The sequence below is a fragment of the Paramisgurnus dabryanus genome, chromosome 9 (assembly GCF_030506205.2).
Source record: "Paramisgurnus dabryanus chromosome 9, PD_genome_1.1, whole genome shotgun sequence".
Classification (NCBI taxonomy): domain Eukaryota; kingdom Metazoa; phylum Chordata; class Actinopteri; order Cypriniformes; family Cobitidae; genus Paramisgurnus; species Paramisgurnus dabryanus.
Window position 1 is genome coordinate 6,321,997 of NC_133345.1, and position 25,205 is coordinate 6,347,201.

Below are 25,205 nucleotides of genomic sequence, written 5' to 3' on the forward strand. Positions count from 1 at the left end.
GACCGCCTGGGAATACCAGGTGCTGTAAGCATTTAATTGATTAATAATTTTTTTTATGTCATTTTTTCCCATGAATGCGTCCTTTCTGTAACCATTTACCGATGTCATTGCGTTGCCACATTAGCCTTGAAGTGTCTCTCGAATCGAGTCAGCACTCGCTTACGGCCACACCACCCTGAGCACGCCCGCTCTCGTCTGATCTCGGAAGCCAAGCAGAGTCGGACCTGGTTAGTACTTGGATGGGAGACCGCCTGGGAATACCAGGTGCTGTAAGCATTTAATTAATTAATTATTTTTTTATGTCATTTTTTCCCATGAATGCGACCTTTCTGTAAGCGTTCACTGATGTCAAGGCATTGCCACATAAGTCTTGAAGTGTCTATCGAAGCGAGTCAGCACTCGCTTATGGCCACACCACCCTGAGCACGCCCGCTCTCGTCTGATCTCGGAAGCCAAGCAGGGTCGGGCCTGGTTAGTACTTGGATGGGAGACCGCCTGGGAATACCAGGTGCTGTAAGCATTTAATTAATTAATTATTTTTTTATGTCATTTTTTCCCATGAATGCGACCTTTCTGTAAGCGTTCACTGATGTCATGGCGTTGCCACATAAGTCTTGAAGTGTCTATCGAAGCGAGTCAGCACTCGCTTACGGCCACACCACCCTGAGCACGCCCGCTCTCGTCTGATCTCGGAAGCCAAGCAGGGTCGGGCCTGGTTAGTACTTGGATGGGAGACCGCCTGGGAATACCAGGTGCTGTAAGCATTTAATTAATTAATTAATTTTTTTATGTCATTTTTTCCCATGAATGCGTCCTTTCTGTAACCATTTACCGATGTCATTGCGTTGCCACATTAGCCTTGAAGTGTCTCTCGAATCGAGTCAGCACTCGTTTACGGCCACACCACCCTGAGCACGCCCGCTCTCGTCTGATCTCGGAAGCCAAGCAGGGTCGGGCCTGGTTAGTACTTCGATGGGAGACCGCCTGGGAATACCTGGTGCTGTAAGAATTAAATTAATTAATTATTTATGTCATTTTTCCCATGAATGCGTCCTTTCTGTAAGCGTTCTCCCATGGCATGGCGTTGCCACATTAGTTTTGAAGTGTCTCTCGAATCAAGTCAGCACTCGCTTACGGCCACGCCACCCTGAGCACGCCCGCTCTCGTCTGATCTCGTAAGCCAAGCAGGGTCGGGCCTGGTTAGTACTTGGATGGGAGACCGCCTGGGAATACCAGGTGCTCTAAGCATTTAATTAATTAATTATTTTTTTATGTCATTTTTTCCCATGAATGCGATCTTTCTGTAAGCGTTCACTGATGTCATGGCGTTGCCACATAAGTCTTGAAGTGTCTATCGAAGCGAGTCAGCACTCGCTTACGGCCACACCACCCTGAGCACGCCCGCTCTCGTCTGATCTCGGAAGCCAAGCAGGGTCGGGCCTGGTTAGTACTTGGATGGGAGACCGCCTGGGAATACCAGGTGCTGTAAGCATTTAATTAATTAATTATTTTTTTTATGTCATTTTTTCCCATGAATGCGTCCTTTCTGTAACCATTTACCGATGTCATTGCGTTGCCACATTAGCCTTGAAGTGTCTCTCGAATCGAGTCAGCACTCGTTTACGGCCACACCACCCTGAGCACGCCCGCTCTCGTCTGATCTCGGAAGCCAAGCAGGGTCGGGCCTGGTTAGTACTTGGATGGGAGACCGCCTGGGAATACCTGGTGCTGTAAGAATTAAATTAATTAATTATTTATGTCATTTTTCCCATGAATGCGTCCTTTCTGTAAGCGTTCTCCCATGGCATGGCGTTGCCACATTAGTTTTGAAGTGTCTCTCGAATCAAGTCAGCACTCGCTTACGGCCACGCCACCCTGAGCACGCCCGCTCTCGTCTGATCTCGGAAGCCAAGCAGGGTCGGGCCTGGTTAGTACTTGGATGGGAGACCGCCTGGGAATACCAGGTGCTGTAAGCATTTAATTAATTAATTATTTTTTTTATGTCATTTTTTCCCATGAATGCGTCCTTTCTGTAACCATTTACCGATGTCATTGCGTTGCCACATTAGCCTTGAAGTGTCTCTCGAATCGAGTCAGCACTCGTTTACGGCCACACCACCCTGAGCACGCCCGCTCTCGTCTGATCTCGGAAGCCAAGCAGGGTCGGGCCTGGTTAGTACTTGGATGGGAGACCGCCTGGGAATACCTGGTGCTGTAAGAATTAAATTAATTAATTATTTATGTCATTTTTCCCATGAATGCGTCCTTTCTGTAAGCGTTCTCCCATGGCATGGCGTTGCCACATTAGTTTTGAAGTGTCTCTCGAATCAAGTCAGCACTCGCTTACGGCCACGCCACCCTGAGCACGCCCGCTCTCGTCTGATCTCGTAAGCCAAGCAGGGTCGGGCCTGGTTAGTACTTGGATGGGAGACCGCCTGGGAATACCAGGTGCTCTAAGCATTTAATTAATTAATTATTTTTTTATGTCATTTTTTCCCATGAATGCGATCTTTCTGTAAGCGTTCACTGATGTCATGGCGTTGCCACATAAGTCTTGAAGTGTCTATCGAAGCGAGTCAGCACTCGCTTACGGCCACACCACCCTGAGCACGCCCGCTCTCGTCTGATCTCGGAAGCCAAGCAGGGTCGGGCCTGGTTAGTACTTGGATGGGAGACCGCCTGGGAATACCATGTGCTGTAAGCATTTAATTAATTAATTATTTTTTTATGTCATTTTTTCCCATGAATGCGTCCTTTCTGTAACCATTTACCGATGTCATTGCGTTGACACATTAGCCTTGAAGTGTCTCTCGAATCGAGTCAGCACTCGTTTACGGCCACACCACCCTGAGCACGCCCGCTCTCGTCTGATCTCGGAAGCCAAGCAGGGTCGGGCCTGGTTAGTACTTGGATGGGAGACCGCCTGGGAATACCTGGTGCTGTAAGAATTTAATTAATTAATTTTTTATGTCATTTTTCCCATGAATGCGTCCTTTCTGTAAGCGTTCTCCCATGGCATGCCGTTGCCACATTAGTTTTAAAGTGTCTCTCGAATCAAGTCCGCACTCGCTTACGGCCACACCACCCTGAGCACGCCCGCTCTCGTCTGATCTCGGAAGCCAAGCAGGGTCGGGCCTGGTTAGTACTTGGATGGGAGATTGCCTGGGAATACCAGGTGCTGTAAGCATTTAATTAATTAAATATTTATTTATGTCATTTTTTCCCATGAATGCGTTCTTTCTGTAAGCGTTCACTGATGTCATGGCGTTGCCACATAAGTCTTGAAGTGTCTGTCGATTCGAGTCGGCACTCGCTTACGGCCACACCACCCTGAGCACGCCCGCTCTCGTCTGATCTCGGAAGCCAAGCAGGGTCGGGCCTGGTTAGTACTTGGATGGGAGACCGCCTGGGAATACCAGGTGCTGTAAGCATTTAATTAATTAAATATTTATTTATGTCATATTTTCCCATGAATGCGTCCTTTCTGTAAGCGTTCTCCCATGGCATGGCGTTGCCACATTAGTTTTGAAGTGTCTCTCGAATCAAGTCTGCACTCGCTTACGGCCACACCACCCTGAGCACGCCCGCTCTCGTCTGATCTCGGAAGCCAAGCAGGGTCGGGCCTGGTTAGTACTTGGATGGGAGACCGCCTGGGAATACCAGGTGCTGTAAGCATTTAATTAATTAATAATTTTTTTTATGTCATTTTTTCCCATGAATGCGTCCTTTCTGTAACCATTTACCGATGTCATTGCGTTGCCACATTAGCCTTGAAGTGTCTCTCGAATCGAGTCAGCACTCGCTTACGGCCACACCACCCTGAGCACGCCCGTTCTCGTCTGATCTCGTAAGCCAAGCAGGGTCGGGCCTGGTTAGTACTTGGATGGGAGACCGCCTGGGAATACCAGGTGCTGTAAGCATTTAATTAATTAATTATTTTTTAATGTCATTTTTTCCCATGAATGCGATCTTTCTGTAAGTGTTCACCGATGTCATGGCGTTGCCACATAAGTCTTGAAGTGTCTATCGAAGCGAGTCAGCACTCGCTTACGGCCACACCACCCTGAGCACGCCCGCTCTCGTCTGATCTCGGAAGCCAAGCAGGGTCGGGCCTGGTTAGTACTTGGATGGGAGACCGCCTGGAAATACCAGGTGCTGTAAGCATTTAATTAATTAAATATTTATTTATGTCATATTTTCCCTTGAATGCGTCCTTTCTGTAACCATTTACCGATGTCATTGCGTTGCCACATTAGCCTTGAAGTGTCTCTCGAATCGAGTCAGCACTCGCTTACGGCCACACCACCCTGAGCACGCCCGCTCTCGTCTGATCTCGGAAGCCAAGCAGGGTCGGGCCTGGTTAGTACTTGGATGGGAGACCGCCTGGGAATACCAGGTGCTGTAAGCATTTAATTAATTAATTATTTTTTTTATGTCATTTTTTCCCATGAATGCGTCCTTTCTGTAACCATTTACCGATGTCATTGCGTTGCCACATTAGCCTTGAAGTGTCTCTCGAATCGAGTCAGCACTCGTTTACGGCCACACCACCCTGAGCACGCCCGCTCTCGTCTGATCTCGGAAGCCAAGCAGGGTCGGGCCTGGTAAGTACTTGGATGGGAGACCGCCTGGGAATACCTGGTGCTGTAAGAATTAAATTAATTAATTATTTATGTCATTTTTCCCATGAATGCGTCCTTTCTGTAAGCGTTCTCCCATGGCATGGCGTTGCCACATTAGTTTTGAAGTGTCTCTCGAATCAAGTCAGCACTCGCTTACGGCCACGCCACCCTGAGCACGCCCGCTCTCGTCTGATCTCGTAAGCCAAGCAGGGTCGGGCCTGGTTAGTACTTGGATGGGAGACCGCCTGGGAATACCAGGTGCTCTAAGCATTTAATTAATTAATTATTTTTTTATGTCATTTTTTCCCATGAATGCGTCCTTTCTGTAAGCGTTCTCCCATGGCATGGCGTTGCCACATTAGTTTTGAAGTGTCTCTCGAATCAAGTCTGCACTCGCTTACGGCCACACCACCCTGAGCACGCCCGCTCTCGTCTGATCTCGGAAGCCAAGCAGGGTCGGGCCTGGTTAGTACTTGGATGGGAGACCGCCTGGGAATACCAGGTGCTGTAAGCATTTAATTAATTAATAATTTTTTTTATGTCATTTTTTCCCATGAATGCGTCCTTTCTGTAACCATTTACCGATGTCATTGCGTTGCCACATTAGCCTTGAAGTGTCTCTCGAATCGAGTCAGCACTCGCTTACGGCCACACCACCCTGAGCACGCCCGCTCTCGTCTGATCTCGGAAGCCAAGCAGGGTCGGGCCTGGTTAGTACTTGGATGGGAGACCGCCTGGGAATACCAGGTGCTGTAAGCATTTAATTAATTAATTATTTTTTTATGTCATTTTTTCCCATGAATGCGATCTTTCTGTAAGCGTTCACTGATGTCATGGCGTTGCCACATAAGTCTTGAAGTGTCTATCGAAGCGAGTCAGCACTCGCTTACGGCCACACCACCCTGAGCACGCCCGCTCTCGTCTGATCTCGGAAGCCAAGCAGGGTCGGGCCTGGTTAGTACTTGGATGGGAGACCGCCTGGGAATACCAGGTGCTGTAAGCATTTAATTAATTAATTATTTTTTTTTATGTCATATTTTCCCATGAATGCGTCCTTTCTGTAACCATTTACCGATGTCATTGCGTTGCCACATTAGCCTTGAAGTGTCTCTCGAATCGAGTCAGCACTCGCTTACGGCCACACCACCCTGAGCACGCCCGCTCTCGTCTGATCTCGGAAGCCAAGCAGGGTCGGGCCTGGTTAGTACTTGGATGGGAGACCGCCTGGGAATACCAGGTGCTGTAAGCATTTAATTAATTAATAATTTTTTTATGTCATTTTTTCCCATGAATGCGTCCTTTCTGTAACCATTTACCGATGTCATTGCGTTGCCACATTAGCCTTGAAGTGTCTCTCGAATCGAGTCAGCACTCGCTTACGGCCACACCACCCTGAGCACGCCCGCTCTCGTCTGATCTCGGAAGCCAAGCAGGGTCGGGCCTGGTTAGTACTTGGATGGGAGACCGCCTGGGAATACCAGGTGCTGTAAGCATTTAATTAATTAAATATTTTTTTATGTCATTTTTTCCCATGAATGCGACCTTTCTGTAAGCGTTCACTGATGTCATGGCGTTGCCACATAAGTCTTGAAGTGTCTATCGAAGCGAGTCAGCACTCGCTTACGGCCACACCACCCTGAGCACGCCCGCTCTCGTCTGATCTCGGAAGCCAAGCAGGGTCGGGCCTGGTTAGTACTTGGATGGGAGACCGCCTGGGAATACCAGGTGCTGTAAGCATTTAATTAATTAATTATTTTTTTTATGTCATTTTTTCCCATGAATGCGTCCTTTCTGTAACCATTTACCGATGTCATTGCGTTGCCACATTAGCCTTGAAGTGTCTCTCGAATCGAGTCAGCACTCGTTTACGGCCACACCACCCTGAGCACGCCCGTTCTCGTCTGATCTCGTAAGCCAAGCAGGGTCGGGCCTGGTTAGTACTTGGATGGGAGACCGCCTGGGAATACCAGGTGCTGTAAGCATTTAATTAATTAATTATTTTTTTATGTCATTTTTTCCCATGAATGCGATCTTTCTGTAAGTGTTCACCGATGTCATGGCGTTGCCACATAAGTCTTGAAGTGTCTATCGAAGCGAGTCAGCACTCGCTTACGGCCACACCACCCTGAGCACGCCCGCTCTCGTCTGATCTCGGAAGCCAAGCAGGGTCGGGCCTGGTTAGTACTTGGATGGGAGACCGCCTGGGAATACCAGGTGCTGTAAGCATTTAATTAATTAAATATTTATTTATGTCATATTTTCCCATGAATGCGTCCTTTCTGTAACCATTTACCGATGTCATTGCGTTGCCACATTAGCCTTTAAGTGTCTCTCGAATCGAGTCAGCACTCGCTTACGGCCACACCACCCTGAGCACGCCCGCTCTCGTCTGATCTCGGAAGCCAAGCAGGGTCGGGCCTGGTTAGTACTTGGATGGGAGACCGCCTGGGAATACCAGGTGCTGTAAGCATTTAATTAATTAATTATTTTTTTTATGTCATTTTTTCCCATGAATGCGTCCTTTCTGTAACCATTTACCGATGTCATTGCGTTGCCACATTAGCCTTGAAGTGTCTCTCGAATCGAGTCAGCACTCGTTTACGGCCACACCACCCTGAGCACGCCCGCTCTCGTCTGATCTCGGAAGCCAAGCAGGGTCGGGCCTGGTTAGTACTTGGATGGGAGACCGCCTGGGAATACCTGGTGCTGTAAGAATTAAATTAATTAATTATTTATGTCATTTTTCCCATGAATGCGTCCTTTCTGTAAGCGTTCTCCCATGGCATGGCGTTGCCACATTAGTTTTGAAGTGTCTCTCGAATCAAGTCAGCACTCGCTTACGGCCACGCCACCCTGAGCACGCCCGCTCTCGTCTGATCTCGTAAGCCAAGCAGGGTCGGGCCTGGTTAGTACTTGGATGGGAGACCGCCTGGGAATACCTGGTGCTCTAAGCATTTAATTAATTAATTATTTTTTTATGTCATTTTTTCCCATGAATGCGATCTTTCTGTAAGCGTTCACTGATGTCATGGCGTTGCCACATAAGTCTTGAAGTGTCTATCGAAGCGAGTCAGCACTCGCTTACGGCCACACCACCCTGAGCACGCCCGCTCTCGTCTGATGTCGGAAGCCAAGCAGGGTCGGGCCTGGTTAGTACTTGGATGGGAGACCGCCTGGGAATACCAGGTGCTGTAAGCATTTAATTAATTAAATATTTATTTATGTCATATTTTCCCATGAATGCGTCCTTTCTGTAACCATTTACCGATGTCATTGCGTTGCCACATTAGCCTTGAAGTGTCTCTCGAATCGAGTCAGCACTCGCTTACGGCCACACCACCCTGAGCACGCCCGCTCTCGTCTGATCTCGGAAGCCAAGCAGGGTCGGGCCTGGTTAGTACTTGGATGGGAGACCGCCTGGGAATACCAGGTGCTGTAAGCATTTAATTAATTAATTATTTTTTTATGTCATTTTTTCCCATGAATGCGTCCTTTCTGTAACCATTTACCGATGTCATTGCGTTGCCACATTAGCCTTGAAGTGTCTCTCGAATCGAGTCAGCACTCGTTTACGGCCACACCACCCTGAGCACGCCCGCTCTCGTCTGATCTCGGAAGCCAAGCAGGGTCGGGCCTGGTTAGTACTTGGATGGGAGACCGCCTGGGAATACCTGGTGCTGTAAGAATTAAATTAATTAATTATTAATGTCATTTTTCCCATGAATGCGTCCTTTCTGTAAGCGTTCTCCCATGGCATGGCGTTGCCACATTAGTTTTGAAGTGTCTCTCGAATCAAGTCAGCACTCGTTTACGGCCACGCCACCCTGAGCACGCCCGCTCTCGTCTGATCTCGTAAGCCAAGCAGGGTCGGGCCTGGTTAGTACTTGGATGGGAGACCGCCTGGGAATACCAGGTGCTCTAAGCATTTAATTAATTAATTATTTTTTTATGTCATTTTTTCCCATGAATGCGTCCTTTCTGTAAGCGTTCTCCCATGGCATGGCGTTGCCACATTAGTTTTGAAGTGTCTCTCGAATCAAGTCTGCACTCGCTTACGGCCACACCACCCTGAGCACGCCCGCTCTCGTCTGATCTCGGAAGCCAAGCAGGGTCGGGCCTGGTTAGTACTTGGATGGGAGACCGCCTGGGAATACCAGGTGCTGTAAGCATTTAATTAATTAATAAATTTTTTTATGTCATTTTTTCCCATGAATGCGTCCTTTCTGTAACCATTTACCGATGTCATTGCGTTGCCACATTAGCCTTGAAGTGTCTCTCGAATCGAGTCAGCACTCGCTTACGGCCACACCACCCTGAGCACGCCCGCTCTCGTCTGATCTCGGAAGCCAAGCAGGGTCGGGCCTGGTTAGTACTTGGATGGGAGACCGCCTGGGAATACCAGGTGCTGTAAGCATTTAATTAATTAATTATTTTTTTATGTCATTTTTTCCCATGAATGCGACCTTTCTGTAAGCGTTCACTGATGTCATGGCGTTGCCACATAAGTCTTGAAGTGTCTATCGAAGCGAGTCAGCACTCGCTTACGGCCACACCACCCTGAGCACGCCCGCTCTCGTCTGATCTCGGAAGCCAAGCAGGGTCGGGCCTGGTTAGTACTTGGATGGGAGACCGCCTGGGAATACCAGGTGCTGTAAGCATTTAATTAATTAATTATTTTTTTTTATGTCATTTTTTCCCATGAATGCGTCCTTTCTGTAACCATTTACCGATGTCATTGCGTTGCCACATTAGCCTTGAAGTGTCTCTCGAATCGAGTCAGCACTCGCTTACGGCCACACCACCCTGAGCACGCCCGCTCTCGTCTGATCTCGTAAGCCAAGCAGGGTCGGGCCTGGTTAGTACTTGGATGGGAGACCGCCTGGGAATACCAGGTGCTGTAAGCATTTAATTAATTAATTATTTTTTTATGTCATTTTTTCCCATGAATGCGATCTTTCTGTAAGTGTTCACCGATGTCATGGCGTTGCCACATAAGTCTTGAAGTGTCTATCGAAGCGAGTCAGCACTCGCTTACGGCCACACCACCCTGAGCACGCCCGCTCTCGTCTGATCTCGGAAGCCAAGCAGGGTCGGGCCTGGTTAGTACTTGGATGGGAGACCGCCTGGGAATACCAGGTGCTGTAAGCATTTAATTAATTAAATATTTATTTATGTCATATTTTCCCATGAATGCGTCCTTTCTGTAACCATTTACCGATGTCATTGCGTTGCCACATTAGCCTTGAAGTGTCTCTCGAATCGAGTCAGCACTCGCTTACGGCCACACCACCCTGAGCACGCCCGCTCTCGTCTGATCTCGGAAGCCAAGCAGGGTCGGGCCTGGTTAGTACTTGGATGGGAGACCGCCTGGGAATACCAGGTGCTGTAAGCATTTAATTAATTAATAATTTTTTTATGTCATTTTTTCCCATGAATGCGTCCTTTCTGTAACCATTTACCGATGTCATTGCGTTGCCACATTAGCCTTGAAGTGTCTCTCGAATCGAGTCAGCACTCGCTTACGGCCACACCACCCTGAGCACGCCCGCTCTCGTCTGATCTCGGAAGCCAAGCAGGGTCGGGCCTGGTTAGTACTTGGATGGGAGACCGCCTGGGAATACCAGGTGCTGTAAGCATTTAATTAATTAAATATTTTTTTATGTCATTTTTTCCCATGAATGCGACCTTTCTGTAAGCGTTCACTGATGTCATGGCGTTGCCACATAAGTCTTGAAGTGTCTATCGAAGCGAGTCAGCACTCGCTTACGGCCACACCACCCTGAGCACGCCCGCTCTCGTCTGATCTCGGAAGCCAAGCAGGGTCGGGCCTGGTTAGTACTTGGATGGGAGACCGCCTGGGAATACCAGGTGCTGTAAGCATTTAATTAATTAATTATTTTTTTTATGTCATTTTTTCCCATGAATGCGTCCTTTCTGTAACCATTTACCGATGTCATTGCGTTGCCACATTAGCCTTGAAGTGTCTCTCGAATCGAGTCAGCACTCGCTTACGGCCACACCACCCTGAGCACGCCCGTTCTCGTCTGATCTCGTAAGCCAAGCAGGGTCGGGCCTGGTTAGTACTTGGATGGGAGACCGCCTGGGAATACCAGGTGCTGTAAGCATTTAATTAATTAATTATTTTTTTATGTCATTTTTTCCCATGAATGCGATCTTTCTGTAAGTGTTCACCGATGTCATGGCGTTGCCACATAAGTCTTGAAGTGTCTATCGAAGCGAGTCAGCACTCGCTTACGGCCACACCACCCTGAGCACGCCCGCTAGTTGGTACGTTCCAGGAAGTGTTTGGCTGCAGTAGGTGAGGAAGGCTCACCAAACGTTCAGATTTATTTTGATTTTGTTTGTTTAAATCAGTGTTTATTTTGAATAGTTAATTTTTATTTTTGTTTGTTTAAATCCCTCCTGGCAGCATACGCTGTCCGGGGGGAGTTTAAGTTTGCCACATACGCTTTTTGTTTTGTTTGGTGAAAATGGACGGACACCTGGAATCAACCTCGGAAATGGCAGGAGAGACACGAATGGCAATTGAAAATGGAACGAATGAACAACAACGAGATGGCAATGAAAGAGACAAAGAACAAAGAAGGTACAATTCACGAAAGGAATACTTAATAGAAGCTACGATTACAGTGGATACTACAAATGTGAATGCAAGAGCGGAGGACATTATTACGGCAGTATCGGAGAAAATTGGAAAAGGGAAAATCCTGGCGGTAAGACCCAAACAAAACAATGAATATGAGCTGACTCTAGAAAATGTGGATGATGTTGAATTGCTAGAATATGGAATAAGGATAAAAGAAGTGGAATGCGAAGTAAAGAGACTCCAAAACAGAGACTATGTCGTCTCGTTTATGCACCTGCCCGCTTACATAGACGATCATGATATTATAAATAAACTTGAAGGGTGGGGAGTTACCCCTTTGTCTAAATTAAAAAGACGTTTGTATCCGGGCACGACCATTGAAGATGGCACACGGTTCATTAAATCTCGCTTCCCTAAAGAAGTTGCATCTCTCCCGTATAGCACAAAGTTTGAAACAGCTGAAGGCCTGCAGTTCTTCAGGGTGATGCACAGCCATCAGGTTAAACTCTGTCGGCTGTGCATGTGCCCAGACCACATCATGAAAGACTGCCCTATGTTTAAGTGCTACAAATGCGAGGAGAGAGGACATTTTGCAAGAGAGTGCAAGGCGGTTAAGTGCCCGGACTGTGACAATTATTTAAACTTGTGTGAATGCTGGTTTGGCAACGATGAGACTCATGTGGGCGGGAAGGTGCATGAACGAGACAACGTGGTAGAAAAACAACAGAACGACACGAGAGAGGCGAAAGACGGCGGACCTGTAATTGACGTTGACAATGGCGAACAAACGGAACAACAAGAGAAAGTACAACAGGACATAGATAATAAAACACAGAGCACTACAGATGAAATGGCAGAGGAAGAAATTAATGAATTAGCTAAAAGACAAAGTAAAGTACAAAATGAGGATTCTAAAGAACAGACGGAACAACTTAAACAGGAGGAAGGAACATGTACACCACTTGACACTTCTGACACCCTGGACGATGAGATGGATCAAGATGAAATGGATCAAGATGAGGATTTTAACAAGGATGTCAACACAATGGCTGAAGGAAAACCGAAAGTGGAGAGAAGACGACGAAAAATTAAGGTAAAGCCATGTTTGGAAGGAATAAGGAAAAAAACAACTAACAAAGACTTACTAAAAGATAAATATGTACTGCTAAAAGACTTGGATGGTATGAGCTAAAGAAATGGACTCAATGAGTGTTTTTATTTATTTATTTTTTATGGTTTTAAGTTTGGTAACTTTTAATGCCAGAGGACTCTCGGACTTTAACAAATTTGAAAAAGTGAAAGAAATGTTCAAGAATGAAGACGTGATTGTATTGCAAGAAACAAATTGGAAAGAAAAGCACATATGTGAAATAAGAAAAAGATGGAACGGTGAGATTTTATACAATAATGATGATACAAGGTTTGGCAGAGGAGTTGCTTTTTTAATAAGAGAAAATGTGAAAACTGTATGCAAGGTCATCTATAAAGATGATATTGGGAAATGTTTAGCAGTAGAAATGGAATATGAAGGCAAAAAACTGGTGGTGATAAATGTACATGCACCTACGGAGGAAAAGGAAAAGAGAGATTATTTTAATGATTTAAGGTCACTTTTAACTAACCAACAGAATGTCTTGTTAATGGGGGATTTTAATACTGTGTTAAGTAAATTAGATATGGCAGATGGAATGGTTTTTAGAAATGATATGGGAAGGAGAGAGTTAAAATCAATAATGGAAAGCAATAACTTGGTGGATGTTTGGAGAGAAAGGAATGAAAGAAGGCAATACTCAAGAAGACAAAGGGTGGGGAATTTCATGTGTCAAACAAGAATCGATTTTATTTTGTGTAAGAGGAATTTAGAGGTTTTTATTGATAATGTGAGATACGATGAAACAAGTTTAAGTGATCACAAGCCGTTATATATGCAGATTGACTGGAGTACGTTAAAGAGAGGTCCAGGCGTGTGGGTTTTAAATGCTGAGGTTTTAAAAAGTGAAGGGTATGTTTTAGATATAAAGACGCTAATTGAAAAAGAAAAAGGAAATGCAATGTATATGGAAGATAAAAGATTGTGGTGGGAAAATGTAAAATATTTAGTTAAAATTCATACAATAAAATTGTGCAGATTAATTGAGAAATGTAAGAAATACAATGGACAGGAAATAAGAGAGAATTTAGAAAAAGAGATAAATCAGGGTAATAAGGACATGTTAAAGATAAAAGAATTGGAAAATAAACTTAAAGAAATGGAAGAAAATAAATATGAAGGTGCAAGATTAAGGAGTAAAGCTCAGTTTCTTGTTGAAGGTGAAAAATGTACAAAATTTTTCTTTGATCTAGAAAGAAGAAAAGGGAAGGCTGAAATTATAAAAGTAGTTAAAAAGGAGAATGGAGAAGAAGTAAAGAGTAATGAAGGAATTTTAAAAGAAATGAAAAGGTATTATGAAAAATTGTTTACAACTGAGGGAGTGCAGGATGAAAAAGAAGAAATGTTAGAGCAGATAACAACTAAAATAGACAAGGAAGATATGAAGGATTGTGACAAAGAGATAAGTGAAGAGGAAATTGAAAGAGCGATAAATGAATTAAACAAAAACAAAAGTCCTGGAATTGATGGGTTGGGGAGTGAGTTTTATATTGTTTTTAGGGATATGTTAACCAGTATTTTAAAGGAAGTGTACGATGAGATCTTTAATAAAGGGCAGATGAATCTAAGAATGGGTATGGGTTTGATGAAAACAATATATAAGAAAAAAGGAGAAAAAACTGAACTAAAGAATTATAGGCCGCTTACGATGTTAAACACCGATCTGAAAATTTTATCAAAAATCTTAGCAAACAGACTGAAAGAAGTGATGCCGAGAATAATAAAGACAAATCAAGCGTATGGGGTCAAAGGGAAAGACATAGCTGATACGACCCTAAGCATTAAAGATACAATTGGATACATGAAGGAGAGAAAATTGGAGGGATATGTTATAAGTTTAGATTTTGAAAAGGCTTTCGACAGGGTGGAACATGAATTTTTATTTGGGATTTTAAACCGTTTTGGATTTGGAGAAAATTTTATAAAGTGGGTGAAAATTTTATATAATGGACCGGTAACTAGAATTAAATGTAATGGGTTTTTAACGGAATGTTTTAAACTAACAAGATCCATAAGACAAGGGTGTCCCATGTCAGCACTATTATATTCTTTAGTCGCGGAACCCTTGGGGTTGGCAATGAGGAAAGAAAAAGGAATAAAAGGTATTCACATAGAAGGGAACGTGGAAGGAGAAGCAATATTTCAGTATGCGGATGACACTACGCTTATCTTGAAAGACAGGGAGGGAGTTGAATGTGCAATGAAAATTGTACAACAATTTTGTAAAGCATCTGGAGGAAAAATTAACGAGGATAAAACTGTGTATATGAGATGTGGGAATGTGCAAGCTTTAACAAGTGATTTTGCTTTTAAAGAAGTGAATGAAATCAAGATTTTAGGAGTTTTAATGGGGGACGATGAAAGGAGAGCAAATGAAACAATGTGGGCAACTATTTTAGAAGATATTGAAAGAAGGCTACATTTTTGGAAATTAAGGACATTATGTCTTAAAGGGAAGGTTTTAATTTCAAATGTTTTAATGATGTCTAAGTTATGGTATGTCTTATATGTGTCATATATGCCTCTGTGGATTGAAAAAAGATTAAAGAGATGTTTTTTAGACTTTATATGGGAAGGGAAACCCCCAAGAATAGCATATGACACTTTGATTGGAGCTGTAGAGAAAGGTGGGATGGGCCTTATAGATGTAGCACAAAGAAAAAATAGCTTAAGAGCTAAAATGGTTAAAAAGTATCTGGATGATGGGAATGTAATGGTATGGAAAAAAACAATGCAATATTTTTTAAACAAATGTGGTAATTTTAATCTGGGAGAAGACATTTTATGGATGAAAACTAAAGCTTGGATGACGGAAAAGGTGCCAGATTTTTACAAGGAAATTATGAGTGCATGGGGGAAAGTTTTAACTTGTGTACAGTACATGCCTAGTGGAAGAGAGTGTATTTTAAACCAACCATTGTTTTTAAACAAGAACATTGTAAACCAAGGTAAAGAAGTGTTTTTTAAAAAGTGGTGGGATGTGGGAATTACAAAAGTGAGAGATGTTTTATACGAGTTTAAGGAGGGATTTTTACCTGTGCAGTACATTGTGGACACTATGGAGGAAGCAAAAGAAGAATATAGTAGACAAGAAATTGTAAATAAGTTTAAGATAATAAAAAGTGCAATTCCTGATGATTGGATCAGGAAAATTGATAATAAAGAACAAGGGAAACAAGAGAAAGATGTGTATGTCATGTTGGGAGACAAAATAAGAGCTTTTAAAGAATGCACTGTGAAAATGTTGTATTGTTTTTTTAGAGATTGTATTTTTAAGAAACCTGTGGTGAATAAATACTGGTTAAAGAAATACAAAGACTTGAAAGAAGAACATATATGGAGCAATATGAGGGGGAATATAATTGAGTCAAAATTGGGGACCTTAGAATATTTAATTAGGCACAAGGCAATTTTTACTGATGTTTTATTGAACAAAATCGGGAGAGAGCAAAATGCAACTTGTAAAGTATGTAAAGAAGAAGATGAGGGTTTTTTACATGTGTTTTTATGTTGTAAGAAATTGGAAAACTTTAAAGAAAAATGTATAGGTTTGCTTGAAAGGTTGAGAGGGGAACAAGATAATAAAGGAATCGATTGGAACAAGGTGATAATGCTGGGAGAAAACAAAACATGTGAAAACAGAAAAGCGCTTAACTTGTTTGTCATGCTGATTAAAAGTGCAATATGGGAAAGAAGAATTGTTGCAAAAAAAGAAAATACTGTTATGGATGTTGAAATAGTGTTTAAAAGAAAAGTTGAGATGTACTTAAAGCATTTGTACTGTTATTTTAAGGAGCAAAATAGGTTGGAGGAGTTTTATAATGTTTTTACTAAGGATGTGGGTATAATATTTGAAGATTTTAATTGGAAAATGCCTGACGATTATGGTTGATCTGTATAATATTTTAAATATGTGGAAGAGACTGTTTTAGTGTGGAAAAAATATGTTGAACTTTCAAATGTTTTAAAATATTTTATAATGATGTTTTTTTCTTCTTTTTGGTGGGATTTAAGATTGTGCCTGCCAAAAGACTTTTAAAGAAGTCTTTCTGTTATAAAAGCACTCTCACTGTGTTATATGTAATGTTAAACAATATATAGAAATTATGTAATTGTGTGAATATGATTGTTATAATAAAAAAAAAAAAAAAAAAAAAAAAAAAAAGCACGCCCGCTCTCGTCTGATCTCGGAAGCCAAGCAGGGTCGGGCCTGGTTAGTACTTGGATGGGAGACCGCCTGGGAATACCAGGTGCTGTAAGCATTTAATTAATTAAATATTTATTTATGTCATATTTTCCCATGAATGCGTCCTTTCTGTAACCATTTACCGATGTCATTGCGTTGCCACATTAGCCTTTAAGTGTCTCTCGAATCGAGTCAGCACTCGCTTACGGCCACACCACCCTGAGCACGCCCGCTCTCGTCTGATCTCGGAAGCCAAGCAGGGTCGGGCCTGGTTAGTACTTGGATGGGAGACCGCCTGGGAATACCAGGTGCTGTAAGCATTTAATTAATTAAATATTTATTTATGTCATATTTTCCCATGAATGCGTCCTTTCTGTAACCATTTACCGATGTCATTGCGTTGCCACATTAGCCTTTAAGTGTCTCTCGAATCGAGTCAGCACTCGCTTACGGCCACACCACCCTGAGCACGCCCGCTCTCGTCTGATCTCGGAAGCCAAGCAGGGTCGGGCCTGGTTAGTACTTGGATGGGAGACCGCCTGGGAATACCAGGTGCTGTAAGCATTTAATTAATTAATTATTTTTTTTATGTCATTTTTTCCCATGAATGCGTCCTTTCTGTAACCATTTACCGATGTCATTGCGTTGCCACATTAGCCTTGAAGTGTCTCTCGAATCGAGTCAGCACTCGTTTACGGCCACACCACCCTGAGCACGCCCGCTCTCGTCTGATCTCGGAAGCCAAGCAGGGTCGGGCCTGGTTAGTACTTGGATGGGAGACCGCCTGGGAATACCTGGTGCTGTAAGAATTAAATTAATTATTTATTTATGTCATTTTTCCCATGAATGCGTCCTTTCTGTAAGCGTTCTCCCATGGCATGGCGTTGCCACATTAGTTTTGAAGTGTCTCTCGAATCAAGTCAGCACTCGCTTACGGCCACGCCACCCTGAGCACGCCCGCTCTCGTCTGATCTCGTAAGCCAAGCAGGGTCGGGCCTGGTTAGTACTTGGATGGGAGACCGCCTGGGAATACCTGGTGCTCTAAGCATTTAATTAATTAATTATTTTTTTATGTCATTTTTTCCCATGAATGCGATCTTTCTGTAAGCGTTCACTGATGTCATGGCGTTGCCACATAAGTCTTGAAGTGTCTATCGAAGCGAGTCAGCACTCGCTTACGGCCACACCACCCTGAGCACGCCCGCTCTCGTCTGATGTCGGAAGCCAAGCAGGGTCGGGCCTGGTTAGTACTTGGATGGGAGACCGCCTGGGAATACCAGGTGCTGTAAGCATTTAATTAATTAAATATTTATTTATGTCATATTTTCCCATGAATGCGTCCTTTCTGTAACCATTTACCGATGTCATTGCGTTGCCACATTAGCCTTGAAGTGTCTCTCGAATCGAGTCAGCACTCGCTTACGGCCACACCACCCTGAGCACGCCCGCTCTCGTCTGATCTCGGAAGCCAAGCAGGGTCGGGCCTGGTTAGTACTTGGATGGGAGACCGCCTGGGAATACCAGGTGCTGTAAGCATTTAATTAATTAATTATTTTTTTATGTCATTTTTTCCCATGAATGCGTCCTTTCTGTAACCATTTACCGATGTCATTGCGTTGCCACATTAGCCTTGAAGTGTCTCTCGAATCGAGTCCGCACTCGTTTACGGCCACACCACCCTGACCACGCCCGCTCTCGTCTGATCTCGGAAGCCAAGCAGGGTCGGGCCTGGTTAGTACTTGGATGGGAGACCGCCTGGGAATACCTGGTGCTGTAAGAATTAAATTAATTAATTATTTATGTCATTTTTCCCATGAATGCGTCCTTTCTGTAAGCGTTCTCCCATGGCATGGCGTTGCCACATTAGTTTTGAAGTGTCTCTCGAATCAAGTCAGCACTCGTTTACGGCCACGCCACCCTGAGCACGCCCGCTCTCGTCTGATCTCGTAAGCCAAGCAGGGTCGGGCCTGGTTAGTACTTGGATGGGAGACCGCCTGGGAATACCAGGTGCTCTAAGCATTTAATTAATTAATTATTTTTTTATGTCATTTTTTCCCATGAATGCGTCCTTTCTGTAAGCGTTCTCCCATGGCATGGCGTTGCCACATTAGTTTTGAAGTGTCTCTCGAATCAAGTCTGCACTCGCTTACGACCACACCACCCTGAGCACGCCCGCTCTCGTCTGATCTCGGAAGCCAAGCAGGGTCGGGCCTGGTTAGTACTTGGATGGGAGACCGCCTGGGAATACCAGGTGCTGTAAGCATTTAATTAATTAATAATTTTTTTTATGTCATTTTTTCCCATGAATGCGTCCTTTCTGTAACCATTTACCGATGTCATTGCGTTGCCACATTAGCCTTGAAGTGTCTCTCGAATCGAGTCAGCACTCGCTTACGGCCACACCACCCTGAGCACGCCCGCTCTCGTCTGATCTCGGAAGCCAAGCAGGGTCGGGCCTGGTTAGTACTTGGATGGGAGACCGCCTGGGAATACCAGGTGCTGTAAGCATTTAATTAATTAATTATTTTTTTATGTCATTTTTTCCCATGAATGCGACCTTTCTGTAAGCGTTCACTGATGTCATGGCGTTGCCACATAAGTCTTGAAGTGTCTATCGAAGCGAGTCAGCACTCGCTTACGGCCACACCACCCTGAGCACGCCCGCTCTCGTCTGATCTCGGAAGCCAAGCAGGGTCGGGCCTGGTTAGTTCTTGGATGGGAGACCGCCTGGGAATACCAGGTGCTGTAAGCAATTAATTAATTAATTAATTTTTTTATGTCATTTTTTCCCATGAATGCGTCCTTTCTGTAACCATTTACCGATGTCATTGCGTTGCCACATTAGCCTTGAAGTGTCTCTCGAATCGAGTCAGCACTCGCTTACGGCCACACCACCCTGAGCACGCCCGTTCTCGTCTGATCTCGTAAGCCAAGCAGGGTCGGGCCTGGTTAGTACTTGGATGGGAGACCGCCTGGGAATACCAGGTGCTGTAAGCATTTAATTAATTAATTATTTTTTTATGTCATTTTTTCCCATGAATGCGATCTTTCTGTAAGTGTTCACCGATGTCATGGCGTTGCCACATAAGTCTTGAAGTGTCTATCGAAGCGAGTCAGCACTCGCTTACGGCCACACCACCCTGAGCACGCCCGCTCTCGTCTGATCTCGGAAGCCAAGCAGGGTCGGGCCTGGTTAGTACTTGGATGGGAGACCGCCTGGGAATACCAGGTGCTGTAAGCATTTAATTAATTAAATATTTATTTATGTCATATTTTCCCATGAATGCGTCCTTTCTGTAACCATTTACCGATGTCATTGCGTTGCCACATTAGCCTTGAAGTGTCTCTCGAATCGAGTCAGCACTCGCTTACGGCCACACCACCCTGAGCACGCCCGCTCTCGTCTGATCTCGGAAGCCAAGCAGGGTCGGGCCTGGTTAGTACTTGGATGGGAGACCGCCTGGGAATACCAGGTGCTGTAAGCATTTAATTAATTAATTATTTTTTTTATGTCATTTTTTCCCATGAATGCGTCCTTTCTGTAACCATTTACCGATGTCATTGCGTTGCCACATTAGCCTTGAAGTGTCTCTCGAATCGAGTCAGCACTCGTTTACGGCCACACCACCCTGAGCACGCCCGCTCTCGTCTGATCTTGGAAGCCAAGCAGGGTCGGGCCTGGTTAGTACTTGGATGGGAGACCGCCTGGGAATACCTGGTGCTGTAAGAATTAAATTAATTAATTATTTATGTCATTTTTCCCATGAATGCGTCCTTTCTGTAAGCGTTCTCCCATGGCATGGCGTTGCCACATTAGTTTTGAAGTGTCTCTCGAATCAAGTCAGCACTCGCTTACGGCCACGCCACCCTGAGCACGCCCGCTCTCGTCTGATCTCGTAAGCCAAGCAGGGTCGGGCCTGGTTAGTACTTGGATGGGAGACCGCCTGGGAATACCTGGTGCTCTAAGCATTTAATTAATTAATTATTTTTTTATGTCATTTTTTCCCATGAATGCGATCTTTCTGTAAGCGTTCACTGATGTCATGGCGTTGCCACATAAGTCTTGAAGTGTCTATCGAAGCGAGTCAGCACTCGCTTACGGCCACACCACCCTGAGCACGCCCGCTCTCGTCTGATGTCGGAAGCCAAGCAGGGTCGGGCCTGGTTAGTACTTGGATGGGAGACCGCCTGGGAATACCAGGTGCTGTAAGCATTTAATTAATTAAATATTTATTTATGTCATATTTTCCCATGAATGCGTCCTTTCTGTAACCATTTACCGATGTCATTGCGTTGCCACATTAGCCTTGAAGTGTCTCTCGAATCGAGTCAGCACTCGCTTACGGCCACACCACCCTGAGCACGCCCGCTCTCGTCTGATCTCGGAAGCCAAGCAGGGTCGGGCCTGGTTAGTACTTGGATGGGAGACCGCCTGGGAATACCAGGTGCTGTAAGCATTTAATTTATTAATTATTTTTTTTATGTCATTTTTTCCCATGAATGCGTCCTTTCTGTAACCATTTACCGATGTCATTGCGTTGCCACATTAGCCTTGAAGTGTCTCTCGAATCGAGTCAGCACTCGTTTACGGCCACACCACCCTGAGCACGCCCGCTCTCGTCTGATCTCGGAAGCCAAGCAGGGTCGGGCCTGGTTAGTACTTGGATGGGAGACCGCCTGGGAATACCTGGTGCTGTAAGAATTAAATTAATTAATTATTTATGTCATTTTTCCCATGAATGCGTCCTTTCTGTAAGCGTTCTCCCATGGCATGGCGTTGCCACATTAGTTTTGAAGTGTCTCTCGAATCAAGTCAGCACTCGTTTACGGCCACGCCACCCTGAGCACGCCCGCTCTCGTCTGATCTCGTAAGCCAAGCAGGGTCGGGCCTGGTTAGTACTTGGATGGGAGACCGCCTGGGAATACCAGGTGCTCTAAGCATTTAATTAATTAATTATTTTTTTATGTCATTTTTTCCCATGAATGCGTCCTTTCTGTAAGCGTTCTCCCATGGCATGGCGTTGCCACATTAGTTTTGAAGTGTCTCTCGAATCAAGTCTGCACTCGTTTACGGCCACACCACCCTGAGCACGCCCGCTCTCGTCTGATCTCGGAAGCCAAGCAGGGTCGGGCCTGGTTAGTACTTGGATGGGAGACCGCCTGGGAATACCAGGTGCTGTAAGCATTTAATTAATTAATAAATTTTTTTATGTCATTTTTTCCCATGAATGCGTCCTTTCTGTAACCATTTACCGATGTCATTGCGTTGCCACATTAGCCTTGAAGTGTCTCTCGAATCGAGTCAGCACTCGCTTACGGCCACACCACCCTGAGCACGCCTGCTCTCGTCTGATCTCGGAAGCCAAGCAGGGTCGGGCCTGGTTAGTACTTGGATGGGAGACCGCCTGGGAATACCAGGTGCTGTAAGCATTTAATTAATTAATTATTTTTTTATGTCATTTTTTCCCATGAATGCGACCTTTCTGTAAGCGTTCACTGATGTCATGGCGTTGCCACATAAGTCTTGAAGTGTCTATCGAAGCGAGTCAGCACTCGCTTACGGCCACACCACCCTGAGCACGCCCGCTCTCGTCTGATCTCGGAAGCCAAGCAGGGTCGGGCCTGGTTAGTTCTTGGATGGGAGACCGCCTGGGAATACCAGGTGCTGTAAGCAATTAATTAATTAATTAATTAATTTTTTTATGTCATTTTTTCCCATGAATGCGTCCTTTCTGTAACCATTTACCGATGTCATTGCGTTGCCACATTAGCCTTGAAGTGTCTCTCGAATCGAGTCAGCACTCGCTTACGGCCACACCACCCTGAGCACGCCCGTTCTCGTCTGATCTCGTAAGCCAAGCAGGGTCGGGCCTGGTTAGTACTTGGATGGGAGACCGCCTGGGAATACCAGGTGCTGTAAGCATTTAATTAATTAATTATTTTTTTATGTCATTTTTTCCCATGAATGCGATCTTTCTGTAAGTGTTCACCGATGTCATGGCGTTGCCACATAAGTCTTGAAGTGTCTATCGAAGCGAGTCAGCACTCGCTTACGGCCACACCACCCTGAGCACGCCCGCTCTCGTCTGATCTCGGAAGCCAAGCAGGGTCGGGCCTGGTTAGTACTTGGATGGGAGACCGCCTGGGAATACCAGGTGCTGTAAGCATTTAATTAATTAAATATTTATTTATGTCATATTTTCCCATGAATGCGTCCTTTCTGTAACCATTTACCGATGTCATTGCGTTGCCACATTAGCCTTGAAGTGTCTCTCGAATCGAGTCAGCACTCGCTTACGGCCACACCACCCTGAGCACGCCCGCTCTCGTCTGATCTCGGAAGCCAAGCAGGGTCGGGCCTGGTTAGTACTTGGATGGGAGACCGCCTGGGAATACCAGGTGCTGTAAGCATTTAATTAATTAATTTTTTTTTTTTTTATGTCATTTTTTCCCATGAATGCATCCTTTCTGTAACCATTTACCGATGTCATTGCGTTGCCACATTAGCCTTGAAGTGTCTCTCGAATCGAGTCAGCACTCGCTTACGGCCACACCACCCTGAGCACGCCCGCTCTCGTCTGATCTCGGAAGCCAAGCAGGGTCGGGCCTGGTTAGTACTTGGATGGGAGACCGCCTGGGAATACCAGGTGCTGTAAGCATTTAATTAATTAATTATTTTTTTTATGTCATTTTTTCCCATGAATGCGTTCTTTCTGTAACCATTTACCGATGTCATTGCGTTGCCACATTAGCCTTGAAGTGTCTCTCGAATCGAGTCAGCACTCGTTTACGGCCACACCACCCTGAGCACGCCCGCTCTCGTCTGATCTCGGAAGCCAAGCAGGGTCGGGCCTGGTTAGTACTTGGATGGGAGACCGCCTGGGAATACCTGGTGCTGTAAGAATTAAATTAATTAATTATTTATGTCATTTTTCCCATGAATGCGTCCTTTCTGTAAGCGTTCTCCCATGGCATGGCGTTGCCACATTAGTTTTGAAGTGTCTCTCGAATCAAGTCAGCACTCGCTTACGGCCACGCCACCCTGAGCACGCCCGCTCTCGTCTGATCTCGTAAGCCAAGCAGGGTCGGGCCTGGTTAGTACTTGGATGGGAGACCGCCTGGGAATACCAGGTGCTCTAAGCATTTAATTAATTAATTATTTTTTTATGTCATTTTTTCCCATGAATGCGATCTTTCTGTAAGCGTTCACTGATGTCATGGCGTTGCCACATAAGTCTTGAAGTGTCTATCGAAGCGAGTCAGCACTCTCTTACGGCCACACCACCCTGAGCACGCCCGCTCTCGTCTGATGTCGGAAGCCAAGCAGGGTCGGGCCTGGTTAGTACTTGGATGGGAGACCGCCTGGGAATACCAGGTGCTGTAAGCATTTAATTAATTAAATATTTATTTATGTCATATTTTCCCATGAATGCGTCCTTTCTGTAACCATTTACCGATGTCATTGCGTTGCCACATTAGCCTTGAAGTGTCTCTCGAATCGAGTCAGCACTCGTTTACGGCCACACCACCCTGAGCACGCCCGCTCTCGTCTGATCTCGGAAGCCAAGCAGGGTCGGGCCTGGTTAGTACTTGGATGGGAGACCGCCTGGGAATACCTGGTGCTGTAAGAATTAAATTAATTAATTATTTATGTCATTTTTCCCATGAATGCGTCCTTTCTGTAAGCGTTCTCCCATGGCATGGCGTTGCCACATTAGTTTTGAAGTGTCTCTCGAATCAAGTCAGCACTCGCTTACGGCCACGCCACCCTGAGCACGCCCGCTCTCGTCTGATCTCGTAAGCCAAGCAGGGTCGGGCCTGGTTAGTACTTGGATGGGAGACCGCCTGGGAATACCAGGTGCTCTAAGCATTTAATTAATTAATTATTTTTTTATGTCATTTTTTCCCATGAATGCGTCCTTTCTGTAAGCGTTCTCCCATGGCATGGCGTTGCCACATTAGTTTTGAAGTGTCTCTCGGATCAAGTCTGCACTCGCTTACGGCCACACCACCCTGAGCACGCCCGCTCTCGTCTGATCTCGGAAGCCAAGCAGGGTCGGGCCTGGTTAGTACTTGGATGGGAGACCGCCTGGGAATACCAGGTGCTGTAAGCATTTAATTAATTAATAATTTTTTTTATGTCATTTTTTCCCATGAATGCGTCCTTTCTGTAACCATTTACCGATGTCATTGCGTTGCCACATTAGCCTTAAAGTGTCTCTCGAATCGAGTCAGCACTCGCTTACGGCCACACCACCCTGAGCACGCCCGCTCTCGTCTGATCTCGGAAGCCAAGCAGGGTCGGGCCTGGTTAGTACTTGGATGGGAGACCGCCTGGGAATACCAGGTGCTGTAAGCATTTAATTAATTAATTATTTTTTTATGTCATTTTTTCCCATGAATGCGACCTTTCTGTAAGCGTTCACTGATGTCATGGCGTTGCCACATAAGTCTTGAAGTGTCTATCGAAGCGAGTCAGCACTCGCTTACGGCCACACCACCCTGAGCACGCCCGCTCTCGTCTGATCTCGGAAGCCAAGCAGGGTCGGGCCTGGTTAGTACTTGGATGGGAGACCGCCTGGGAATACCAGGTGCTGTAAGCATTTAATTAATTAATTATTTTTTTTATGTCATTTTTTC

At 45.1% G+C, this 25,205-nt stretch overlaps 63 non-coding genes and 17 pseudogenes across 63 annotated transcripts in view; all 80 read left to right on the plus strand.

Moving 5' to 3' along the window:
• LOC135722809 (5S ribosomal RNA) overlaps positions 1-31 on the plus strand; it is a 119-nt gene extending 88 nt beyond the window's left edge. Inside the window, exon 1 of the ribosomal RNA XR_010522535.1 lies at positions 1-31. This exon is cut by the window's left edge and continues 88 nt beyond it. This is a non-coding gene — a ribosomal RNA (5S ribosomal RNA).
• A 126-nt stretch (positions 32-157) lies between these two features.
• On the plus strand, positions 158-276 carry LOC135725233 (5S ribosomal RNA; annotated as a pseudogene).
• A 125-nt stretch (positions 277-401) lies between these two features.
• LOC135723557 (5S ribosomal RNA) lies at positions 402-520 on the plus strand. The gene has a single exon (XR_010523256.1). It is a non-coding gene; the product is annotated as a 5S ribosomal RNA (ribosomal RNA).
• Positions 521-645: 125 nt separating this feature from the next.
• Positions 646-764, plus strand: LOC135722810 (5S ribosomal RNA). The gene has a single exon (XR_010522536.1). It is a non-coding gene; the product is annotated as a 5S ribosomal RNA (ribosomal RNA).
• Positions 765-890: 126 nt separating this feature from the next.
• Positions 891-1,009, plus strand: LOC135762187 (5S ribosomal RNA; annotated as a pseudogene).
• Positions 1,010-1,129: 120 nt separating this feature from the next.
• LOC135763763 (5S ribosomal RNA) lies at positions 1,130-1,248 on the plus strand (annotated as a pseudogene).
• A 125-nt stretch (positions 1,249-1,373) lies between these two features.
• On the plus strand, positions 1,374-1,492 carry LOC135762049 (5S ribosomal RNA). Its single transcript, XR_010538616.2, has one exon. It is a non-coding gene; the product is annotated as a 5S ribosomal RNA (ribosomal RNA).
• Positions 1,493-1,618: 126 nt separating this feature from the next.
• Positions 1,619-1,737, plus strand: LOC135763196 (5S ribosomal RNA). Its single transcript, XR_010539514.2, has one exon. It is a non-coding gene; the product is annotated as a 5S ribosomal RNA (ribosomal RNA).
• Positions 1,738-1,857: 120 nt separating this feature from the next.
• On the plus strand, positions 1,858-1,976 carry LOC135762050 (5S ribosomal RNA). Its single transcript, XR_010538617.2, has one exon. It is a non-coding gene; the product is annotated as a 5S ribosomal RNA (ribosomal RNA).
• Positions 1,977-2,102: 126 nt separating this feature from the next.
• LOC135762308 (5S ribosomal RNA) lies at positions 2,103-2,221 on the plus strand. Its single transcript, XR_010538867.2, has one exon. It is a non-coding gene; the product is annotated as a 5S ribosomal RNA (ribosomal RNA).
• A 120-nt stretch (positions 2,222-2,341) lies between these two features.
• LOC135762513 (5S ribosomal RNA) lies at positions 2,342-2,460 on the plus strand (annotated as a pseudogene).
• A 125-nt stretch (positions 2,461-2,585) lies between these two features.
• On the plus strand, positions 2,586-2,704 carry LOC135763207 (5S ribosomal RNA). The gene has a single exon (XR_010539515.2). It is a non-coding gene; the product is annotated as a 5S ribosomal RNA (ribosomal RNA).
• Positions 2,705-2,829: 125 nt separating this feature from the next.
• LOC135762612 (5S ribosomal RNA) lies at positions 2,830-2,948 on the plus strand. Its single transcript, XR_010539161.1, has one exon. It is a non-coding gene; the product is annotated as a 5S ribosomal RNA (ribosomal RNA).
• A 120-nt stretch (positions 2,949-3,068) lies between these two features.
• LOC135763765 (5S ribosomal RNA) lies at positions 3,069-3,187 on the plus strand (annotated as a pseudogene).
• Positions 3,188-3,312: 125 nt separating this feature from the next.
• Positions 3,313-3,431, plus strand: LOC135763219 (5S ribosomal RNA). Its single transcript, XR_010539517.1, has one exon. It is a non-coding gene; the product is annotated as a 5S ribosomal RNA (ribosomal RNA).
• Positions 3,432-3,556: 125 nt separating this feature from the next.
• LOC135763936 (5S ribosomal RNA) lies at positions 3,557-3,675 on the plus strand. The gene has a single exon (XR_012337522.1). It is a non-coding gene; the product is annotated as a 5S ribosomal RNA (ribosomal RNA).
• Positions 3,676-3,801: 126 nt separating this feature from the next.
• LOC135763231 (5S ribosomal RNA) lies at positions 3,802-3,920 on the plus strand. The gene has a single exon (XR_010539518.2). It is a non-coding gene; the product is annotated as a 5S ribosomal RNA (ribosomal RNA).
• Positions 3,921-4,045: 125 nt separating this feature from the next.
• Positions 4,046-4,164, plus strand: LOC135763243 (5S ribosomal RNA). Its single transcript, XR_010539519.2, has one exon. It is a non-coding gene; the product is annotated as a 5S ribosomal RNA (ribosomal RNA).
• Positions 4,165-4,289: 125 nt separating this feature from the next.
• On the plus strand, positions 4,290-4,408 carry LOC135763254 (5S ribosomal RNA). Its single transcript, XR_010539520.1, has one exon. It is a non-coding gene; the product is annotated as a 5S ribosomal RNA (ribosomal RNA).
• Positions 4,409-4,534: 126 nt separating this feature from the next.
• Positions 4,535-4,653, plus strand: LOC135762613 (5S ribosomal RNA; annotated as a pseudogene).
• Positions 4,654-4,773: 120 nt separating this feature from the next.
• Positions 4,774-4,892, plus strand: LOC135763766 (5S ribosomal RNA; annotated as a pseudogene).
• A 125-nt stretch (positions 4,893-5,017) lies between these two features.
• Positions 5,018-5,136, plus strand: LOC135763267 (5S ribosomal RNA). Its single transcript, XR_010539522.1, has one exon. It is a non-coding gene; the product is annotated as a 5S ribosomal RNA (ribosomal RNA).
• A 126-nt stretch (positions 5,137-5,262) lies between these two features.
• On the plus strand, positions 5,263-5,381 carry LOC135763280 (5S ribosomal RNA). Its single transcript, XR_010539523.1, has one exon. It is a non-coding gene; the product is annotated as a 5S ribosomal RNA (ribosomal RNA).
• Positions 5,382-5,506: 125 nt separating this feature from the next.
• On the plus strand, positions 5,507-5,625 carry LOC135722818 (5S ribosomal RNA). The gene has a single exon (XR_010522544.1). It is a non-coding gene; the product is annotated as a 5S ribosomal RNA (ribosomal RNA).
• Positions 5,626-5,752: 127 nt separating this feature from the next.
• Positions 5,753-5,871, plus strand: LOC135722819 (5S ribosomal RNA). Its single transcript, XR_010522545.1, has one exon. It is a non-coding gene; the product is annotated as a 5S ribosomal RNA (ribosomal RNA).
• Positions 5,872-5,996: 125 nt separating this feature from the next.
• LOC135722820 (5S ribosomal RNA) lies at positions 5,997-6,115 on the plus strand. Its single transcript, XR_010522546.1, has one exon. It is a non-coding gene; the product is annotated as a 5S ribosomal RNA (ribosomal RNA).
• Positions 6,116-6,240: 125 nt separating this feature from the next.
• On the plus strand, positions 6,241-6,359 carry LOC135722821 (5S ribosomal RNA). The gene has a single exon (XR_010522547.1). It is a non-coding gene; the product is annotated as a 5S ribosomal RNA (ribosomal RNA).
• A 126-nt stretch (positions 6,360-6,485) lies between these two features.
• On the plus strand, positions 6,486-6,604 carry LOC135763694 (5S ribosomal RNA). Its single transcript, XR_012337648.1, has one exon. It is a non-coding gene; the product is annotated as a 5S ribosomal RNA (ribosomal RNA).
• Positions 6,605-6,729: 125 nt separating this feature from the next.
• On the plus strand, positions 6,730-6,848 carry LOC135763315 (5S ribosomal RNA). Its single transcript, XR_010539526.1, has one exon. It is a non-coding gene; the product is annotated as a 5S ribosomal RNA (ribosomal RNA).
• A 125-nt stretch (positions 6,849-6,973) lies between these two features.
• LOC135763326 (5S ribosomal RNA) lies at positions 6,974-7,092 on the plus strand. Its single transcript, XR_010539527.1, has one exon. It is a non-coding gene; the product is annotated as a 5S ribosomal RNA (ribosomal RNA).
• Positions 7,093-7,218: 126 nt separating this feature from the next.
• Positions 7,219-7,337, plus strand: LOC135724907 (5S ribosomal RNA). Its single transcript, XR_010524562.1, has one exon. It is a non-coding gene; the product is annotated as a 5S ribosomal RNA (ribosomal RNA).
• A 120-nt stretch (positions 7,338-7,457) lies between these two features.
• Positions 7,458-7,576, plus strand: LOC135762614 (5S ribosomal RNA; annotated as a pseudogene).
• Positions 7,577-7,701: 125 nt separating this feature from the next.
• On the plus strand, positions 7,702-7,820 carry LOC135764005 (5S ribosomal RNA). The gene has a single exon (XR_012337646.1). It is a non-coding gene; the product is annotated as a 5S ribosomal RNA (ribosomal RNA).
• A 125-nt stretch (positions 7,821-7,945) lies between these two features.
• Positions 7,946-8,064, plus strand: LOC135763338 (5S ribosomal RNA). The gene has a single exon (XR_010539528.1). It is a non-coding gene; the product is annotated as a 5S ribosomal RNA (ribosomal RNA).
• A 125-nt stretch (positions 8,065-8,189) lies between these two features.
• Positions 8,190-8,308, plus strand: LOC135762615 (5S ribosomal RNA). Its single transcript, XR_010539164.1, has one exon. It is a non-coding gene; the product is annotated as a 5S ribosomal RNA (ribosomal RNA).
• Positions 8,309-8,428: 120 nt separating this feature from the next.
• On the plus strand, positions 8,429-8,547 carry LOC135763349 (5S ribosomal RNA; annotated as a pseudogene).
• A 125-nt stretch (positions 8,548-8,672) lies between these two features.
• On the plus strand, positions 8,673-8,791 carry LOC135763361 (5S ribosomal RNA). Its single transcript, XR_010539530.1, has one exon. It is a non-coding gene; the product is annotated as a 5S ribosomal RNA (ribosomal RNA).
• A 126-nt stretch (positions 8,792-8,917) lies between these two features.
• Positions 8,918-9,036, plus strand: LOC135763372 (5S ribosomal RNA). Its single transcript, XR_010539531.1, has one exon. It is a non-coding gene; the product is annotated as a 5S ribosomal RNA (ribosomal RNA).
• A 125-nt stretch (positions 9,037-9,161) lies between these two features.
• On the plus strand, positions 9,162-9,280 carry LOC135762311 (5S ribosomal RNA). Its single transcript, XR_010538870.2, has one exon. It is a non-coding gene; the product is annotated as a 5S ribosomal RNA (ribosomal RNA).
• A 127-nt stretch (positions 9,281-9,407) lies between these two features.
• Positions 9,408-9,526, plus strand: LOC135761897 (5S ribosomal RNA). The gene has a single exon (XR_010538473.2). It is a non-coding gene; the product is annotated as a 5S ribosomal RNA (ribosomal RNA).
• A 125-nt stretch (positions 9,527-9,651) lies between these two features.
• On the plus strand, positions 9,652-9,770 carry LOC135763384 (5S ribosomal RNA). The gene has a single exon (XR_010539533.1). It is a non-coding gene; the product is annotated as a 5S ribosomal RNA (ribosomal RNA).
• Positions 9,771-9,895: 125 nt separating this feature from the next.
• On the plus strand, positions 9,896-10,014 carry LOC135762616 (5S ribosomal RNA). Its single transcript, XR_010539165.2, has one exon. It is a non-coding gene; the product is annotated as a 5S ribosomal RNA (ribosomal RNA).
• Positions 10,015-10,139: 125 nt separating this feature from the next.
• On the plus strand, positions 10,140-10,258 carry LOC135763767 (5S ribosomal RNA). Its single transcript, XR_012337523.1, has one exon. It is a non-coding gene; the product is annotated as a 5S ribosomal RNA (ribosomal RNA).
• A 125-nt stretch (positions 10,259-10,383) lies between these two features.
• LOC135762893 (5S ribosomal RNA) lies at positions 10,384-10,502 on the plus strand. The gene has a single exon (XR_010539431.2). It is a non-coding gene; the product is annotated as a 5S ribosomal RNA (ribosomal RNA).
• Positions 10,503-10,628: 126 nt separating this feature from the next.
• Positions 10,629-10,747, plus strand: LOC135762618 (5S ribosomal RNA). Its single transcript, XR_010539166.2, has one exon. It is a non-coding gene; the product is annotated as a 5S ribosomal RNA (ribosomal RNA).
• Positions 10,748-16,766: 6,019 nt separating this feature from the next.
• Positions 16,767-16,885, plus strand: LOC135722833 (5S ribosomal RNA). Its single transcript, XR_010522559.1, has one exon. It is a non-coding gene; the product is annotated as a 5S ribosomal RNA (ribosomal RNA).
• Positions 16,886-17,010: 125 nt separating this feature from the next.
• LOC135722834 (5S ribosomal RNA) lies at positions 17,011-17,129 on the plus strand. Its single transcript, XR_010522560.1, has one exon. It is a non-coding gene; the product is annotated as a 5S ribosomal RNA (ribosomal RNA).
• A 126-nt stretch (positions 17,130-17,255) lies between these two features.
• On the plus strand, positions 17,256-17,374 carry LOC135724909 (5S ribosomal RNA). The gene has a single exon (XR_010524564.1). It is a non-coding gene; the product is annotated as a 5S ribosomal RNA (ribosomal RNA).
• Positions 17,375-17,494: 120 nt separating this feature from the next.
• On the plus strand, positions 17,495-17,613 carry LOC135726728 (5S ribosomal RNA; annotated as a pseudogene).
• Positions 17,614-17,738: 125 nt separating this feature from the next.
• On the plus strand, positions 17,739-17,857 carry LOC135725131 (5S ribosomal RNA). The gene has a single exon (XR_010524779.1). It is a non-coding gene; the product is annotated as a 5S ribosomal RNA (ribosomal RNA).
• A 125-nt stretch (positions 17,858-17,982) lies between these two features.
• On the plus strand, positions 17,983-18,101 carry LOC135722835 (5S ribosomal RNA). Its single transcript, XR_010522561.1, has one exon. It is a non-coding gene; the product is annotated as a 5S ribosomal RNA (ribosomal RNA).
• Positions 18,102-18,226: 125 nt separating this feature from the next.
• LOC135724474 (5S ribosomal RNA) lies at positions 18,227-18,345 on the plus strand. Its single transcript, XR_010524139.1, has one exon. It is a non-coding gene; the product is annotated as a 5S ribosomal RNA (ribosomal RNA).
• A 120-nt stretch (positions 18,346-18,465) lies between these two features.
• On the plus strand, positions 18,466-18,584 carry LOC135726803 (5S ribosomal RNA; annotated as a pseudogene).
• A 125-nt stretch (positions 18,585-18,709) lies between these two features.
• LOC135723854 (5S ribosomal RNA) lies at positions 18,710-18,828 on the plus strand. Its single transcript, XR_010523538.1, has one exon. It is a non-coding gene; the product is annotated as a 5S ribosomal RNA (ribosomal RNA).
• A 126-nt stretch (positions 18,829-18,954) lies between these two features.
• Positions 18,955-19,073, plus strand: LOC135722837 (5S ribosomal RNA). Its single transcript, XR_010522563.1, has one exon. It is a non-coding gene; the product is annotated as a 5S ribosomal RNA (ribosomal RNA).
• A 125-nt stretch (positions 19,074-19,198) lies between these two features.
• Positions 19,199-19,317, plus strand: LOC135724356 (5S ribosomal RNA). The gene has a single exon (XR_010524024.1). It is a non-coding gene; the product is annotated as a 5S ribosomal RNA (ribosomal RNA).
• Positions 19,318-19,443: 126 nt separating this feature from the next.
• LOC135724148 (5S ribosomal RNA) lies at positions 19,444-19,562 on the plus strand. Its single transcript, XR_010523821.1, has one exon. It is a non-coding gene; the product is annotated as a 5S ribosomal RNA (ribosomal RNA).
• Positions 19,563-19,687: 125 nt separating this feature from the next.
• LOC135722838 (5S ribosomal RNA) lies at positions 19,688-19,806 on the plus strand. Its single transcript, XR_010522564.1, has one exon. It is a non-coding gene; the product is annotated as a 5S ribosomal RNA (ribosomal RNA).
• Positions 19,807-19,931: 125 nt separating this feature from the next.
• LOC135722839 (5S ribosomal RNA) lies at positions 19,932-20,050 on the plus strand. Its single transcript, XR_010522565.1, has one exon. It is a non-coding gene; the product is annotated as a 5S ribosomal RNA (ribosomal RNA).
• Positions 20,051-20,176: 126 nt separating this feature from the next.
• Positions 20,177-20,295, plus strand: LOC135725891 (5S ribosomal RNA; annotated as a pseudogene).
• Positions 20,296-20,415: 120 nt separating this feature from the next.
• On the plus strand, positions 20,416-20,534 carry LOC135726729 (5S ribosomal RNA; annotated as a pseudogene).
• A 125-nt stretch (positions 20,535-20,659) lies between these two features.
• Positions 20,660-20,778, plus strand: LOC135725132 (5S ribosomal RNA). The gene has a single exon (XR_010524780.1). It is a non-coding gene; the product is annotated as a 5S ribosomal RNA (ribosomal RNA).
• Positions 20,779-20,903: 125 nt separating this feature from the next.
• LOC135722840 (5S ribosomal RNA) lies at positions 20,904-21,022 on the plus strand. The gene has a single exon (XR_010522566.1). It is a non-coding gene; the product is annotated as a 5S ribosomal RNA (ribosomal RNA).
• A 126-nt stretch (positions 21,023-21,148) lies between these two features.
• LOC135724910 (5S ribosomal RNA) lies at positions 21,149-21,267 on the plus strand. The gene has a single exon (XR_010524565.1). It is a non-coding gene; the product is annotated as a 5S ribosomal RNA (ribosomal RNA).
• Positions 21,268-21,387: 120 nt separating this feature from the next.
• On the plus strand, positions 21,388-21,506 carry LOC135726804 (5S ribosomal RNA; annotated as a pseudogene).
• A 125-nt stretch (positions 21,507-21,631) lies between these two features.
• LOC135723507 (5S ribosomal RNA) lies at positions 21,632-21,750 on the plus strand. Its single transcript, XR_010523210.1, has one exon. It is a non-coding gene; the product is annotated as a 5S ribosomal RNA (ribosomal RNA).
• Positions 21,751-21,876: 126 nt separating this feature from the next.
• LOC135723746 (5S ribosomal RNA) lies at positions 21,877-21,995 on the plus strand. Its single transcript, XR_010523434.1, has one exon. It is a non-coding gene; the product is annotated as a 5S ribosomal RNA (ribosomal RNA).
• A 125-nt stretch (positions 21,996-22,120) lies between these two features.
• Positions 22,121-22,239, plus strand: LOC135724357 (5S ribosomal RNA). The gene has a single exon (XR_010524025.1). It is a non-coding gene; the product is annotated as a 5S ribosomal RNA (ribosomal RNA).
• Positions 22,240-22,369: 130 nt separating this feature from the next.
• On the plus strand, positions 22,370-22,488 carry LOC135724149 (5S ribosomal RNA). The gene has a single exon (XR_010523822.1). It is a non-coding gene; the product is annotated as a 5S ribosomal RNA (ribosomal RNA).
• A 125-nt stretch (positions 22,489-22,613) lies between these two features.
• On the plus strand, positions 22,614-22,732 carry LOC135722842 (5S ribosomal RNA). The gene has a single exon (XR_010522567.1). It is a non-coding gene; the product is annotated as a 5S ribosomal RNA (ribosomal RNA).
• Positions 22,733-22,857: 125 nt separating this feature from the next.
• LOC135722843 (5S ribosomal RNA) lies at positions 22,858-22,976 on the plus strand. The gene has a single exon (XR_010522568.1). It is a non-coding gene; the product is annotated as a 5S ribosomal RNA (ribosomal RNA).
• Positions 22,977-23,105: 129 nt separating this feature from the next.
• LOC135722844 (5S ribosomal RNA) lies at positions 23,106-23,224 on the plus strand. The gene has a single exon (XR_010522569.1). It is a non-coding gene; the product is annotated as a 5S ribosomal RNA (ribosomal RNA).
• A 126-nt stretch (positions 23,225-23,350) lies between these two features.
• Positions 23,351-23,469, plus strand: LOC135724911 (5S ribosomal RNA). Its single transcript, XR_010524566.1, has one exon. It is a non-coding gene; the product is annotated as a 5S ribosomal RNA (ribosomal RNA).
• Positions 23,470-23,589: 120 nt separating this feature from the next.
• LOC135726639 (5S ribosomal RNA) lies at positions 23,590-23,708 on the plus strand (annotated as a pseudogene).
• A 125-nt stretch (positions 23,709-23,833) lies between these two features.
• LOC135725819 (5S ribosomal RNA) lies at positions 23,834-23,952 on the plus strand (annotated as a pseudogene).
• A 125-nt stretch (positions 23,953-24,077) lies between these two features.
• Positions 24,078-24,196, plus strand: LOC135724912 (5S ribosomal RNA). The gene has a single exon (XR_010524567.1). It is a non-coding gene; the product is annotated as a 5S ribosomal RNA (ribosomal RNA).
• A 120-nt stretch (positions 24,197-24,316) lies between these two features.
• Positions 24,317-24,435, plus strand: LOC135726640 (5S ribosomal RNA; annotated as a pseudogene).
• Positions 24,436-24,560: 125 nt separating this feature from the next.
• LOC135722845 (5S ribosomal RNA) lies at positions 24,561-24,679 on the plus strand. The gene has a single exon (XR_010522570.1). It is a non-coding gene; the product is annotated as a 5S ribosomal RNA (ribosomal RNA).
• Positions 24,680-24,805: 126 nt separating this feature from the next.
• Positions 24,806-24,924, plus strand: LOC135722846 (5S ribosomal RNA). Its single transcript, XR_010522571.1, has one exon. It is a non-coding gene; the product is annotated as a 5S ribosomal RNA (ribosomal RNA).
• Positions 24,925-25,049: 125 nt separating this feature from the next.
• LOC135722847 (5S ribosomal RNA) lies at positions 25,050-25,168 on the plus strand. The gene has a single exon (XR_010522573.1). It is a non-coding gene; the product is annotated as a 5S ribosomal RNA (ribosomal RNA).
• Positions 25,169-25,205: the final 37 nt, after the last annotated feature.